Below are 16,861 nucleotides of genomic sequence, written 5' to 3' on the forward strand. Positions count from 1 at the left end.
AGCTTGTATATTGTGCATTTTTGATGGGTGTATGCTTAGATTGTCATGCCTTGCTCTGTAGTGAGTGCATCGAACTCGTAAACATGCCTACTTGATATCTGATTTGCATGTTCCAGTTTTTCACTAAGTCTGAGAGTCTGATTATGTTTTTGTCATGTTCACATGCTTGCAATTGTATTTTCTGATCTCTTTTGGCTCAAGGTCACTAAGGGACTTTTGTTAAGCTCTTTGAGTAGCTCCATGCCATGCTTTACTTTGACATGTTCAGGTCCTGTAGCATATAGTTTTCGTGCTCCAAAGAGTGCTATCTGATCTGAAATTTCAGGCAAGTGTTAATTTCACTAAGTCTGAAATTTGTTTACCAAATGCATTTTTGCCATGCTTCTTTGAACCTGTTAATGGATGAATTGGCCGTAGCTCATTGTTCCTCTTTTGCTAAGCATCATGAGTGGACCCCTGCCATGTATTTTGTTGCCATGTTTGAGTGCTGTAGCATGTTTATATTGTTGCATTTAGATGGCTACTTGCTGTATATCGCAGACCGGGACCATATTTGAATTGCTTGCCATTTCCAAACCATAACTCTAATTACACGGTGATCTTTATATCGTTTTCAAGCGATATCATCTCATCTTTTCAGTGGCACACTTGGATTTCCAAGATGAGGCGAGGTTCAATCATTCCTTGTTTAATCATGCATATGCATCGCATACCGCATTCCACATATCATACCATGTTCTTGTGTTGGTTGTTTACTATGTTGTGTGCTTCTTTCCGGTGTTTGCTTCTTCAGGTTGGTTCCGGTAACGTCACGTTTGTGAGGACCCGTTCGTCTACGTCTGTTTATTCTTCTTCATGGACTCGTTCTTCTTCCTTGCGGGATTTTAGGCAAGATGATCATACCCTCGAAATCACTTCTATCTTTGCTTGCTAGATGCTCGCTCTTTTGCTATGCCTATGCTGTGATACCTACCACTTGCTTATCATGCCTCCCGTATTGTTGAACCAAGCCTCTAACCCACCTTGTCCTAGCAAACCATTGTTTGGCTATGTTACCGCTTTGCTCAGCCCTTCTTATAGCGTTGTTAGTTGCAGGTGAAGATTGAAGCTTGTTCCTTGTTGGAACATGGAGATGTTGTTCCTTGTTGGAACATGTTTACTTGTTGGGATATCATAATATCTTTTATTTAATTAATGCATCTATATACTTGGTAAAGGGTGGAAGGCTCGGCCTTATGCCTGGTGTTTTGTTCCACTCTTGCCGCCCTAGTTTCCGTCATATCGGTGTTATGTTCCCGGATTTTGCGTTCCTTACGCGGTTGGGCTATTATGGGAACCCCTTGACAGTTCGCCTTGAGTAAAACTCCTCCAGCAATGCCCAACATTGGTTTTACCATTTGCCACCTAGCCTTTTCTTTTCCCTTGGGAGTCGCGCTCCTGAGGGTCATCTTTATTTTAACCCCCCCGGACCAGTGCTCCTCTGAGTGTTGGTCCAACCTGTCAGCTGCCGGTGGCCACCAGGGGCAACTCTGGGCTGGCCTACCTGTACCTAAGACAATCTGAGTGTGCCCTGAGAAAGAGATATGTGCAGCTCCTATCGGGATTTGTCGGCACATTCGGGCGGTGTGGCTGGACTTGTTTTACCCTGTCGAAATGTCTTGTAACCGCGATTCCGAGTCTGATCGGGTCTTCCCGCTAGAAGGAATATCCTTCGTTGACCGTGAGAGCTTGTGATGGGCTAAGTTGGGACACCCCTGCAGTGATTTGAACTTTCGAAAGCCGTGCCCGCGGTTATGGGCAGATGGAAATTTGTTAACGTCCGGTTGTAGAAAACCTGAAGTTGATCTTAATTAAAATACATCAACCGCATGCGTAACCGTGATGGTCTCTTTCCGGTGGAGTCCGGGAAGTGAACACGGTGTTGGAGTTATGCTTGACGTAGGTTGTTCTAGGATCACTTCTTGATCATACTTTTATCGACTGTGCTTTGCCTTCTCTTATCGCTCTTTTTTTGCGAACAAGTTAGCCACCATATATGCTAGTCGCTTGCTGCAACTCCACCTCATACTTTTATCTTACCCATAAGCTTAAATAGTCTTGATCGCGAGGGTGCGAGATTGCTGAGTCCCCGTGACTCACAGATACTTCCAAAACCAGTTTGCAGGTGCCGATGAGTCCGTGCAGTTGACGCAACTAAGCTCAAGGAGGAGCTTGATGAAGATCTTGTCCTTTGTGTTGTTTCGTTTTAGTTGATCAGTAGAGGAGCCCAGTTGGGGTCGATCGGGGACCTTGTCGCATTTGGGGTTCTTCTTTTATTTTGGTTCCGTAGTCGGACCTTGATTGTATTTGGATGATGTAATGCTTTATTCATGTATTGTGTGAAGTGGCGATTGTAAGCCAACTATGTATCTGTTCCCTTACTGTATTACATGGGTTGTTTGTGAAGATTACCTCACTTGCGACATTGCTTTCAATGCGGTTATGCCTCTAAGTCGTGCTTCAACACGTAGGAGATATAGCCGCATCGAGGGCGTTACAGGTTGCCTTTCTGGGGCCATGATGAGTCAAAGAACTCGCATAATAAAGGTAATTTCTTGGAAGTTCGTGATTTCTTAGCTGAGCATGATCCAGTTGTTGGCAAGGCTATGGGAAAAGATGTTGCAAAGAATGCTGTTATGGCTGCTCCTCAAGTCCAGAAGATATTGCTGAAGGTTTTGCCCATGTGATAGTCCAATCTATTATCAAAGAAGTTCAGAATAATGTGTTTTGCTTGCTTGTTGATGAGTCTAGAGATGCCTCTTGCAAAGAACAAATGGTTGTGGCCTTGCGGTATGTTGATAGTTCCGGAGATTCTAAAGAAAGCTTTGTTGGTCTTGTTCATGTGAAAGAAACAACTTCTTACAATCAAGTTAGAGGACAAGGGTACGATGGTGCCAGCAACATGCGAGGTGAGTTTAATGGTCTCAAATCATTAATCATGAGAGAAAGTAGCGCAACTTATTATGTTCATTGCTTTGCTCACCAACTCCAGTTAGTTGTTGTGGCTGTTGTAAGAAAGCATAAAGGAATTAGTAATTTCTTCGGTATGATTTCTACCTTGTTAAATGTTGTGGGTGGTTCTTCCAAGAGAAGAGACATGATTAGAGATATAAATCTTGAAGAAGTGAGCAAGGCTTTAGGGTGTGGAACAAATAGAGACCAAGCAATCGGTCTTCTAGTGTACTTTCAATCTTTTGACTTTGTCTTCTACTTTCATCTCATGTTGACAATCCTCAGTACTACCAACACATTGTCATTAGCATTGCAGCGGAAAGATCAAGACATAGTAAATGCCATGAAATGTGTCAAGTCAACTAGAACAGTTTTGAATGAACTTAGAGAAGATGGATGGGAATCTATGCTAGGTGATGTTCATGTGTTTTGTGAGAAACATGATATTGTAGAGTTGGACATGGAAGAAGCATATGTTAATCCAAAAAAGAGAAGGCAGGTAACTGGAATTACCGACAAACATCACTATCAGGTTGATTGCTTCAATGATGTTTTTGATTGGCTAGTTCAAGAGCTTGACTGCAGGTTCAGTGAGGCATCCTCTAATTTGCTTGTTTTGTCAGCCGCTTTGAGCCCAAGAGACTCATTTGGTGATTTCAATTTGGATAATCTCATGAGTTTGGCTAAACTATACCCTCAGGATTTTGATTCCGGGGATTTGAGGGATCTTGATAAGGATCTAGGTCTCTATATTGCTGATCTGCGCACAAATGATAGCTTTTCCAGCATAGCAACAATCACCGAGCTTTCAAAAAAAAGGTGCAAACAAGGAGACATATTATGTATCCTTTGTTTTATCGGTTGTTGAAACTAGTAATTGTGTTGCCTATTGCTACTGCTACAGTTGAGAGGTGCTTTTCAGCAATGAAATTGATCAAAACTGACTTGCGCAGTCGCCTCAATGATGACAGCTTGACTGATGATGTTATTTGTTCTGTGGAGAAAGAAGAGATGAAAAAGGTCACCAATGATCAAGTGGTTGAGTATTTCATGGCTAGAAGGAAAAGAGTTTACTGAAGGTAATTCATAAAAAAGCAAATTAACGTACTTTCATTTGTGCATTTTATTATGTTCCACACTTCTACTTGAAAATTCAATACTAGTTTTTATACTGTAGGTTATTGAGTCTTGGTGTGTGATGAGGTGTTTTGGAATCTGAGAATGCAAGACATCCTTTTGAAGTAAATTGCCATTTGTTTTACTGTTTTATTAAGCCGATTACCTCTTACATTTTGTTTTTTATAAACCGACTTATATTATGTTCTGTAATTCGTGTTACAAGATCTGAAACATTTCTTTATTCATTGCATCCTCGCTTGAAAAATTTATGCCATAGTTAAGTGGTGCTTCAGGGTAAGATTAGCTCCAGATCCACCCCTGCTTGTGGGCCTCAACATTTGAGGTTCTAAACTCATGCGAGAAAATGCAGCGACTTGGACCGTGCTTGTTAGATAAATGGGCTGTTTTAAGCGGCCCAGTTTATCAGATTTGACACATTGTGGTACAGATTGACGTACATACGAGATCCGACGGCCAGAAATGCCCAGATCGTGAAAACGGACCGCCAAAAACGTAAATCGCTGAGAGAGCTCGGTTTAGACTTTAGTATTGCTGTCCTAGAAATGAGTTAAACCACAACGAAACCATGCAAGGTACTGGTAACACAAACTTTCTTGCTGATAGTAGCGACGCACAATACTTCTCTGAAATTGTGTGCAAGTGAAATTTTCCTTTCTTTACTTAGTACTAGAAGGAAATGCACGCCTTGCCGCGCCGTATTTCTCATTATTGTTGTAAAAATGGTTCTACATGCAATCAATGTAATTCATTGAAAAAATGCTTCATATCTTAAGCTTGCAATTTCCTTGAGGGAAAAAAACATCACATAAAGTATGTTTACCGAAACAAAAGTAGACAATCAGCCAAACTTTGGGACATTATACTATAGGAAACTCGATTGGATTATATGATTATATTGTTTACAGAATATTGCTTCCCTTCCCCATATTAATTGCTCACAAATAGGGATGAAATATATTGCAAAACCATTATTTTCCACAACTCTTCCAGCCTCAACCAATCCACCAATCCCGCATGCCATCCCAAAAGAGCAATTCCAACCATGTGTTACCAAGAAATAATATTAGTCATTTTTTTTAAAAAAAACTCATCTTCAGACAGAAAATAGGTACTCCTCCAAAGGAAAATATACTGATGTCCCTTCTTGTGGTGCACGCCGAAAGGAATGGTGGAGAAGACTTGCGTGGCGGCGCAATGTTCTGGAATGGTACCCAACCATATGATGTGGTCGCGGCTAGGGTAGACGTCTGACTGTTTATATAATGCGGTCGGGTAGGTCGTGAGAGTAAACCCTCATCCAAGTCAGTAACAACCCCACAATCCAAAAGAACCAAAAATGTCTGAGTAATTAATGCGTACGTTAATTATTAATGACTCATTAATTTCCCTCGAGCAGCAAAAATATAGACAACATGCATAGCTTTGTCCTCGACTACCTGGCCCGGCCCGGTGAGGAGTAGGAGTGCACGTATAGGTTTCCTCTTCTCATGCTCATACAAGTGCTAGAAGAGCTCATCTCTTATAAGGTGGTACAACTCCCACTCAACTAGCAATGTGGGACTAAACATTAGTCCCACTCACACCACACTTAGCCATGCATGGATGGGCCATGAGAATTTCAAATTGTAGTTGAGCTTTGGGCCAAAAGCCTACTAACAAATTCCAGCACATCTTAGCTACATGCAGAGACTAGGTGTGTGCTCATTGTGATTGTATCATTTTGATGTCATTTTGAGCTAATAAAATCCATCATTTATAAAATAATAAGTTGGTTCAAGCTTGGCTTTGCACGTTAATATGCAACTGCGATGTACCACCCAAATATTTTTGATACCCTTCTTTTCTGTCTGTAGGAACTAGAAGGGCCATGCTGTCAGTGTAGCTCGTCTCTTCACATAGGTCATTGGTTCTAATTCTATTATGTACCTAGCTTTTCCCTTTTTTTTTAAACCACGAAGGTATCATGTGTGTGTGTGTGTGTGTGTGTGAGAGAGAGAGAGAGAGAGAGAGAGAGAGAGTAGAAAACACGATATGGACGGGATTTGATAACGGGACCATGACACGCACACGAAGGATCAATAACACCACACCACGGGATGCTACAAGTTAGAAGTAACATATGGATGCTATTTGACCCTTTTTGCTTTTCAAATTCAGGAAAATTAGAACGGTAACTCCTTGTCTCGGTAAGCAGTGGAGATACTTTCTTGTTTCGTGCCCTTTGTCCGTGTCGGCCTTGACTGGCTCCTCTGCTTCTCAGTTTTGGCGCGAGTTGCTGAATGTGCGTGATGATTTTAGTTCTCTGTTTAAATTTTTGGTTGGTGATGGCTCCTCGGTTAGATTTTGGACTATTTGGTGGACAGGGGAGGGGCCCCTGGCGGTGGCCTTCCCTATTTTTTTTTTGTTTCGTCTCTTTCGGCCTACATCGCGGAGCTTACGGCCAGTCACTGGGACTTCGGTTTTCGCCGGGCCCTGTCTCCGGCAGAGCGAGAGGAATGGCAGCGCCTCGCTGCCTCCCTCCCTATGCTCTCGGAGTCGCTGGATGTGGTTTCTTGGCCACATTCAGCCTCTGGCCGGTTTTGGATTAAATCTTGTTATTGTATTCTGTCTGTTGGGTCTCCTGTCTCTAGGTTTAAGCCTATTTGGCGCACGAGGGTGCCGCCTAAAATCAAGGTTTTTCATGTGGCAGGCTATGCGTGGCCGGTTGCCTGCGGCTAATCTATATCTATATCTATATCTATACTTCTTATAAAAAAGCAAACATTATCTTTTTTAAATGCACCTCATAAAACGTACACGAATACATTACCACCGCATGATTAGTCTCACTAAACTCAATCTAACGGCTAGCCTTACCCTAATTTATTTTTTGTGTGCACTTAGCAATTTACATTGGCTGACCGTACTCCACCACGGAAGAAAATATAAAAGTCCACGTCCGGTCAATTAGAAAATTATAATCACAGACACTCCTATTAAGAAACTAATCACGGGCACATCTAATTATTAGAAAACTAATCACAAAGCATCTTATTATTAGGAAACTAATCATGGACGCATCTTATTATTAGGAAAATAATCACGCACGCATCATATTAGGAAATTAATCATGGACGCATCTAATTATTAGGAAACTAATCACGGACACATCGTATTAGATAACTAATCATGAACGCATCTAATTATTAGGAAACTAATTGCGAGCGCATCCTATCGCCTCGGGAATCACGATCGCGAGTCGCCTGCCGTCACCAGCCCACCACCCATGTGAGCTACAGTGGGAGACACGCGAGGAGGAGCTGCAGCTTCCTCCGAACACGTGTCGTCGCTGCTTTCGTCTTCTGCCTAGAGGCCAGGTCACTTTTCTACTGACTGCAACGACTTCTTTAACGTCCTGGCATGTTCTCCGGGATCCATCGGCACTCGCGTCGATTCAGCTCCGTCCGCAATACCCACGCTGACAACCACCCACCGCCGACGCCCTTCAAGTGGGGGCAACCCTGAGTATCCTGGACCAGTATAAGCGGGCCAAGAAAATCGAGTGGGGGACGCCCCGGTGCATAGAGGGCGTCGCCTCAAAGCTGGACGACTGATTCACCTGCGTCGACAACGCCGTCCAGCTGGTCAAAGGACACGGTCGCCACGGACGCTCGCAGGCCTGAACGACGGAGATGCTCGCCTTCACGCGAACGCGCCGCACGCACGCACTAATCAAATAAGCACCGAGTGTTGTTTTTTACTGATGTGGGCATAGACACCATAGATACTTCTACAAATATTACACGAGACATTTTTCAGGTAATTTCGGTTGTTAATTCTATAATATTATATTATATTATCAGAGGCAAAAATACTACACGTTTTTATTTCTTTTGTAGAATTATTGAAGGCATTTGCGAAATAAATATGAAGATGAGAGATTGTGTTGGAGATTACATGATGCATACAAGTGCACAGTCAACCAAAGTCCTACGTGCATGCATCAGGAAGGAGGAGGCAGCTTTGTTTGCGTCAATCACACACATGTGTGTACACAAGCCGGTACAAAGGAGCCAGCGATACAAGGATCAATTAGTGGGCCTGTACATCAAGTTGGGCCACGTCTTGTCAACCAAATCAGACGTCAGGTCTTTCGGAGCAATCGTATCCGGCCTCTGTACCAGCCCTACGTCCGCGCACCAACACACAAGGCAGCCGCCGCTCTTTAATAAATAGCTAGTCTGGGTTAGGGTTTAGGCTGGGGTTTTGTTTAGAGAAGTTTAGCTATTGCTACTTTTATTTGTCTTCGCTCGTAGCGGCTAGTGCGACCGTCAAGACATCCTATCGGAACCCCATCTTGTGAGATTAATCCCATCTAGCATATTTGCAATTTTGAGATTGCTTGGCTATTATTTTCTTGCATTTTCTTCGATTTGCTTGCAGGAAAAATCCTTCGTGGATAGGTCGATCGCGTCGTTGGCTCGGTCGATAACACCGTGGAGTTGGTTCAGCGATTGCCGTGGATATCAGTCGTGTACGGTTCTTCCTAAACGGTTGGTAGCCGGATCGTGAGGATCAAGTCCCACCCAAAATTGTAGTTATCCTCTCTCATCGAAAGATCAGGTCCCAGTTCACATCAAGTGGTATCAGTTTTCAGGTTCATCGGTGAGAGATTTACAGTTTTCTTAGATTAGATTGATTTTAGTCCTACAACCCACAAAAAGCCAAAAAAAATTAGATTAATTCATCCGCTGCACCTACCTTTTTAGCCTCTAGCAATTTTTGCATCTAGTATTTGTGTAGTTGAATTTTTGGTTGCATTCATCTAATACTAGTGCTGGTCTAGATTAGTCCGAGAGCAAATTATCTACTAAATCGAATTTGTTTTTGTCCACCATATTTTCTGCCACACCAATCCATCCGCCGCGCACCGTCTACCTGATCTGCTAAGTTTACGTGTTTGTCGCACACGCGCCAACTGCACCTGTACACCATGTCCCATCCGCCTTAAAAATTGCTCCGCTGCTGCCGCGCGCACGTCCCAGACTCCAGCCACTAGCCAGGGAACATCCCGAGAAGTTTTCCTGTTCATATCTTTTCTGCCTGCGCATCACCCTAGCCTTCTGCCAACAACTCGTTTTTCATCACACATTAGTCTATCCATCTGCCATCGTGTGTACGCCTCAGCAAATTACGCCGACCCCACACGCCCACCTGTGCGCAGCTGCTCTCTATGCTCCTTGGCGCCGCTTAACTGCTGTCTGCTTTGTGCATCGCTAGCCAGTACTACTGTTAAACGTTTGGAGTTGCCTACCTATGCATCATCTGACACTTCATTAATCTCCTATATCTCCAGTAGTACAATCAGGTCGCTTCTAGTAGCACACTCTGGTTTAATCCTGTTATCCTCTTGTTACGTGTGTATACTTGTTGGTAACCGGCCTGATCAAAGGAAAAAAAGAGAAGAAAGAGCAAAAAATAAAGAAGGAAAGAGCAAGAAAAAAAAAGAAAAAATTTGGAAAAAAAACAGAGAAGAAAAAGTAAGACAAAAAAGTTCAGGCCGGTTAGCATCTTTTGGTATAACTTTTATTGTCCAGAAACTTTACTTTGTTCATATACGTGATATCTGCTGGACATTTTTCTGCTCTAGGTTTTCATACACTGCCATTTATACCTCACTTATATCTAGCTATTTAGAGCTGTCATATTTTCACCGGCTTCCACTCATTTGATTTAGTATCTGGGATTAGATTATTTTATCTCTTACTAGTCGACTGCCAACACTAGTTAGAAGTTTGAGCAATTATTCAACTTGCATTGCTTTTTGCTAAATTGTGCCACTAATATTGTGAGTTGAGAAACCTTTGCCAAGCTACACTTTTTCTACCAATAAGTACAGGTTCCGGCTCTACTGATTCCTAGTTATCGCTCCATCCAATCTTCATCGGTAGTTTGAAGCCAACATCAACGCGCCGATCACCACCTGTTGCATTGGTAAGAACAACTAAGAATTTGATACTAAGTTTGCGTGTGAGCGAATTTTGTCCACCACATCCTGTTAGTTGATAGGGATTATACATTGTGTTTTTTCCTCCTTCGCTAACAATGGCACAGGATCAACCAACACTTGAGGGCCTCACCGCGGATGTGAAAGTCACCAGCGAGCGTCTCGCCCAACTTGAGGGTGCTCAGATTGCGGCCGAAGAGAGGCTCAAGGCCATAGAGGATGCACAGGGTGTTGCAAACACACAACTAAAGGACATCTTATCACGTCTTGACGAGTTGCGGACTGCAGCCCCTATCAACAACAACGCGGATCCTCGCAACTCCACGGGTGGCGCCGCTACTTCGCGAGCTCGGCGTGTGCCCATGGGGCATCCACAACACCCAGCTACTGCCACTGATGCCGCCACCATAAACTAACACCAACAAATTCCTCCCCGCGTCGAGCAACATGGGGACAACTATGAGGATTATTCTGGTGACACAGAAGACGACCAAATGGTCAACCACCATAATGATCGTGCTCATCGACAACTACGTTTCAACCGTCAAGGTATGGCACGAGGTCCACACAGGTATGATGTTCGAGATTATGACCACTCTAGTGCTAAAATTAAATTTACTATGTCTGCTTTCAATGGTAAATATAATCCAGATGTCTATCTTGATTGAGAACTTTCTGTTGAACAAAACATTTGCATGTCATGATATTCCTGAAAACCAACGAGTTAGGGCAGCCACTAGTGAATTTACAAACTTTGCTTCCATGTGGTGGAGTGAATATTGTCGTATTAATGCAAATAATATACCTACTACTTGGGATGCTTTAAAACGAGCTATGCGACAACGTTATGTTCCTTCATATTATGCTCGTGATAAACTAAATGAATTGCAACGTTTAAAACAAGGTAGTAGTTCTGTAGAGGATTATTATCAAGAATTGCAAACTGGCTTAGTGCGATGTGGATTAGTTGAAACCGAAGATGCTATGATGGCTCGATTTTTAGGTGGTTTGAATCGTGATATTTCAGGATATATTGGACTATAAGGAGTACAATTCTATTACTCGTTTGTTTCATTTTGCTTGTAAAGCTGAAAGGGAAGTACAAGGACGACACAACAAGGGACGAGGTAACTTTTCTGCAGGTCGCCGCTCATCATGGACACCCTCTCCTACTGTTCCGTCCACTACTGAGTCAACACCACCTATCTTGCACAATGGTGCACACTCATCAAGTTCAAAATCAGCTCCACAATCATCCGAGGGTTCGAAAGCAATTTCTGTAGCACCCACCACTTCGTCTGGACGCACAAGGGACATGAAGTGTCATATATGCAAAGGTGGCGGGCACTTGATGAAGGACTGTCCAAATAAACGAACATTCATTGTGCGGGGAGATGGTGAGTACTCTTCTGCTAGTGATTTGGATGAAGATACACGTGCTATGCTAGCCACTAATAATGCAGGTGACTCTAAGGAGCATGACACGCATGAGATACATATTAATGCTGAGATGGCAGATCAGTACCCAAGCCTGGTAACCATGCGAGTACTTAGAGCCCAGGTGGGGCATGATGAGATGCCTCAACGCCATAATCTTTTTCAAACTAAGTTTGTTGTCAAAGGGCATTTTGTTCGTGTGATCATTGATGGTGGAACCTGCAATAATTTGGCGAGTATTGAAATGGTAGAGAAGCTTTGCCTCACCACTACAAGACACCCCCATCCATATTACATCCAATGGTTCAACGACTGTGGTAAGTTGAAGGTAACACGTCGTGTGAGGGTTCATTTTACACTTGGTTCATATCATGATTATGTTGACTGCGATGTTGTATCTATGCAAGCATGTTCTTTATTGTTAGGTCGACCTTGGCAATATGATAATAGTGTTATCCATCATGGTAGAACAAATTCATATACTCTCGTGTTTGAAGGAAAAACCATTAACTTGCTTCCAATGACCCCCATGAAATAATAAATGATGGAAAAGCTAAATCAACGGATCATGCTATGCATAGTATGCTTGCGATCAATTCTAAAAAAACTCCGTTCAGTGTCTCAACTTTTGAACTAGACATACCGCATGCTCAGGATGTTACAAATTTATTTCACCCTCATGAGCTAACGCCTTTGAAATGGCCTATATATGTTGCATCTATTTTCGCTTTGCTCTATGATGTGTTTCAGGTAAATGAAAGCCGAGGACGGCTTTGTTTTCAAGAAAGGGAGGATGATGTGGGCATAGACACCATAGATACTTCTACAAATATTACACGAGACATTTTTCAGGTAATTTTGGTTGTTAATTCTATAATATTATATTATATTATCAGAGGCAAAAATACTACACGTTTTTATTTCTTTTGTAGAATTATTGAAGGCATTTGCGAAATAAATATGAAGATGAGAGATTGTGTTGGAGATTACATGATGCATACAAGTGCACAGTCAACCAAAGTCCTCCGTGCATGCATCAGGAAGGAGGAGGCAGCTTTGTTTGCGTCAATCACACACATGTGTGTACACAAGCCGGTGCAAAGGAGCCAGTGATACAAGGATCAATTAGTGGGCCTGTACATCAAGTTGGGCCACGTCTTGTCAACCAAATCAGACGTCAGGTCTTTCCGAGCAATCGTATCCGGCCTCTGTACGAGCCCTACGTCCGCGCACCAACACACAAGGCAGCCGCCGCTCTTTAATAAATAGCTAGTCTGGGTTAGGGTTTAGGCTGGGGTTTTGTTTAGAGAAGTTTAGCTATTGCTACTTTTATTTGTCTTCGCTCGTAGCGGCTAGTGCGACCGTCAAGACATCCTATCGGAACCCCATCTTGTGAGATTAATCCCATCTAGCATATTCGCAATTTTGAGATTGCTTGGCTATTATTTTCTTGCATTTTCTTCGATTTGCTTACAGGAAAAATCCTTCGTGGATAGGTCGATCGCGCTGTTGGCTCGGTCGATAACGCCGTGGAGTTGGTTCAGCGATTGCCGTGGATATCAGTCGTGTACGGTTCTTCCTGTACGGTTGGTAGCCGGATCGTGAGGGTCAAGTCCCACCCAAAATCGTAGTTATCCTCTCTCATCGAAAGATCAGGTCCCAGTTCACATCATTTACTGTCATCGCTACCTCACCGGTGGTGACACATCTAGAAGTACACGAACTAGAGATGAGACAATGAGAAACAGAGGCGCGCTGGAGCACACACAGTTGGGTTTCAGGCAACCAATGCCTTCTTTCTTTCTTTATTTTTTCACTGATTTTCGCGTACCTGCAACAGACATCCCTGTTTTTTTAAGTACTTACTATCGGTTATTACATGGCCAACTCACGACTACATAGTGAACTCACAGACAAATTCGCTGAACCAAGACCTTAATTGCAGTCATGAAATTAAGTGAAAAAACCCAGAAGTTTGCATAAGTTTTAGTGAAAAAAATAAAGTTCGCATAAGTTTTACTAAAAAACATGAAGTTTGCATAAGTGTATTTATTTGTCCAGCAGATACATGGCAATTGTAATTTTACATGAGCATTTTCATACCGTCCTTATCTACAGTTGAGTTAATATGTTTTCCTGATATAACTCTTGGACCACATACATGAGAAGCAAAAAATGCATGTTGATTATGATGATGACGAATGTATTTTATTTCATTATTGCACTCTACATTACATACTACGCACGATCACTTTGGTAGAGGTGACGAGTTCGCATCATACAGAGAGACCAACCATGTTTCTCCGAATATCTTGAATCATGATCCTTATGACTTCATCTCTACTACTTATAAGAAGTATATTTTTTCATTTGACTATTTCCTGACTTGAGAGGTAAGATATGTTTTATCCACTAGAGTTGCTAAAATTGGAAGCATGTCTGCAATTTTTTTCTTTCTAAACCGGCATTTGTTGGCCTTTTTTTGTCACTGTTATTCTTACAAGTGGTAGCCTACGCATGTTGAAGACCATTTCCAAATTATTTATCTTCGTATCATTATTACTACAAACTGAGAGGATATTTTTTATATTGTCAAAATTTTAGAATGTTGAGCCCTTAAAGAAATGTGTAGTACTCAAGTAACTGTTCCAAGTTGTCGTATTAATGCTTTTGTCTTATAATAATAATTCTTGAATGGAGTTTGTTGGCACTGAAACGGTTCCTTAGCTTGTCCTAAGTGACATTTTCATGTGTATACTTGCATAAATGTGTGCATATGGAGAATTATGATAGATCTTCTAAATAATTTTGAGTTTTATACATTGGGAACACTGGGTGGTCTTTTAATACAGGAGACATGTTGATTAAGGAGAAACGATATTTCAAATTGTTTGTACGAGTAGGGAATAAGAGATTGTGTATTTTATAGGGAAAATGCAAATTTATGAATAAATTATCATGTATTAAGTTTAGTATAGTGTGTTAATCCAAATAGACGTGTATTGCACGTACACATTTATTAGTTCAAATAGACGTGCGTTGCACGTGCACACTTACTAGTCAGATAAAAAAAGGAATGAGCCTGGCTCAAAATTTTGCTCCCTTTGCGGATGTTTGGAAAACACTAACCATATCCTCTTCCGCTGTCCTCTGGCCAGGCTTTTCTAGAGTTGTTGTGGTGAATGGATGGGCGCCTCCTGGGCCCCAAATAGCTTTGGCAAGCTGTAGGCCCAGGCGTAGTCTCTTTTCGGGCAATCCAAGAGGTTGTTCTAGTTCGGTTTCTCTGCCATGTGTTGAACCCAATGGACTATCCAGAATAAATTTACCACCGAACAGGTGTTCCCTAACAGAGTTGTTGACTGCATCTTCAATTTTTCTATCTTTTTGCAGCAGTGGAAATCTCTAATTAAAGATGGCGACATGGCGGTTGTGGAGCTCCTCATTTCTCGCATTCATGCCTCGGCTGCTAATCTTCTGGCTGGGTCCCAGGTTCCTCCACAGTACTTGGTGCTTACCATGGTTGTCATTATGTTTCTTCTTCTTCCGAGTGCTCCCTCCTTAGTTAGCTTTGCGCCTGCATGCCTTGTTGCCGGCTGTGGCTTGTTGCTACATTCTGTTTAGCTTGTGCTGGTGTAACCTTGGTCTTTTTTTAAAAAAAAAAGCAGTGAAAATCCGATAAAAGGTCTGTTACGAAAATCTTGAGAGAGAAAATTGACCTTGTTCACACCGCAATACATCATGGAAATAGCTCATAATCTCAAACTTATATGCTGAAGGAGGACGATGAGGACTGATGGAAAGGAGAGATGCGTAGAAACTCCTGGACATAGGCGCTCTGGGAGCCTCAGGGAAGCCATAGGATCGCACCGAGAACGAGTCAAGATTTCAGCTACCACCAGCATGAAGGCGAGCGAGGTCACCATGTCTCCTTGTCACCTTGGATCGACAACGATGTCGTCATGATGAGCAAATGTCCTCTTGTGGGTCTAAAGAACAAAGGACGGTCTGAAAAACAGAGAACATGACTTTGACTAAGGAGAGCACAACGGAGGATGGTCTGAAGCACAGAGAACATGCGTACAACTAAGGAGAGGACAGTATAGAGCATGGCTATTTCTGATGTTTGCGTGTAGCAAGCTGTCACCATGTAATTAAGTCACAAAACGTAACTAATTCACAAAAATTTATCCAGGCAAATATTAATCATCCATCACATTTAGCTGGCTCTAGGAGAACAAATCTTCAACTTGTTTCATTCCCAAAAAAGCATACACTAAAAATAGCATGAAATTAAAAAGCAATTGTCTAGCACGTAGGTGGTGCAACTATGCCTGAGAAAACAAGGTGCTGACCGACGATTTCCCGACTGTCTACTATACTACAATAAGTTTTGCCCGGCTCCAGTGAGGGAGGGACGATGATAGCAACGTTCCTTCAGCTCGCTTCAGTGTTTGTAGTCGTCACTAGGTGGTTTACGAATCTGGATGTGATCTTTTTATTTCTGGTATTTGTTGTAGAATCATGATTGATGATGAATAGATTGGAAGTTTTTCCAAAAAAAAGGCACCAAACACAAAAAAAGGTGCAACTCAAGATTTACGACCAACTAAACAATAGAGATATCAACTGAATAACAATTTCAATGATTACATTGGAATTAAATATGATTGATTTGGCTCAAAGAACACAATGAATACAATGAAGCTCATAGACGAATATAAGAATTTCAAGAAATTAACTGAATGTCTCTTCCTAACCACCAAAACTAAATAAAAATGAGATGAGATCGGCCCATGTAGTTGGCTTCCTGGCTTACATGGGAGGGAAAGGACTAGAACCGAACCCCATATCAAAGGACTGCATCTGCATCATATCGCAGCTAGAGAATTTGGCGTCGGCATAGCCACTGTAGACCAGGGTGTCGAGGTCCCCTCCGGAGCTCACCATGTCAGGCAGGCCCTCCTGCTGCTGAGGTGGTGCCGGATACAACAAGGGAGACCCCATGTCAATGATGTCAGTGGTGACACATAGAGCTCGTGGCGGTGCCTGTGAATGGATTTTTGCCATGCGTTCACTGATGCTATTGAGAAGCATGTCCACCTTGTAGCCAACTCTGGTGAGCTCCTCGATGGTGTGGCCAACGAGGCCTGAGTGATCCCCATCCATGGTTTTGTGAAGGAGGTACCTGATCTCGCCGTCCTCGCACTCGCGGCGGGTCTTGTCGACCTGGTCCCGGACCTTGTTAATGCGCTTGGTGATGAAGCCCTGCTGGTTCATCACCTCCTTGCACTGCCCCAACTCCGGCAT

The sequence above is a fragment of the Triticum dicoccoides genome, chromosome 7A (assembly GCF_002162155.2).
Source record: "Triticum dicoccoides isolate Atlit2015 ecotype Zavitan chromosome 7A, WEW_v2.0, whole genome shotgun sequence".
Lineage (NCBI taxonomy): Eukaryota > Viridiplantae > Streptophyta > Magnoliopsida > Poales > Poaceae > Triticum > Triticum dicoccoides.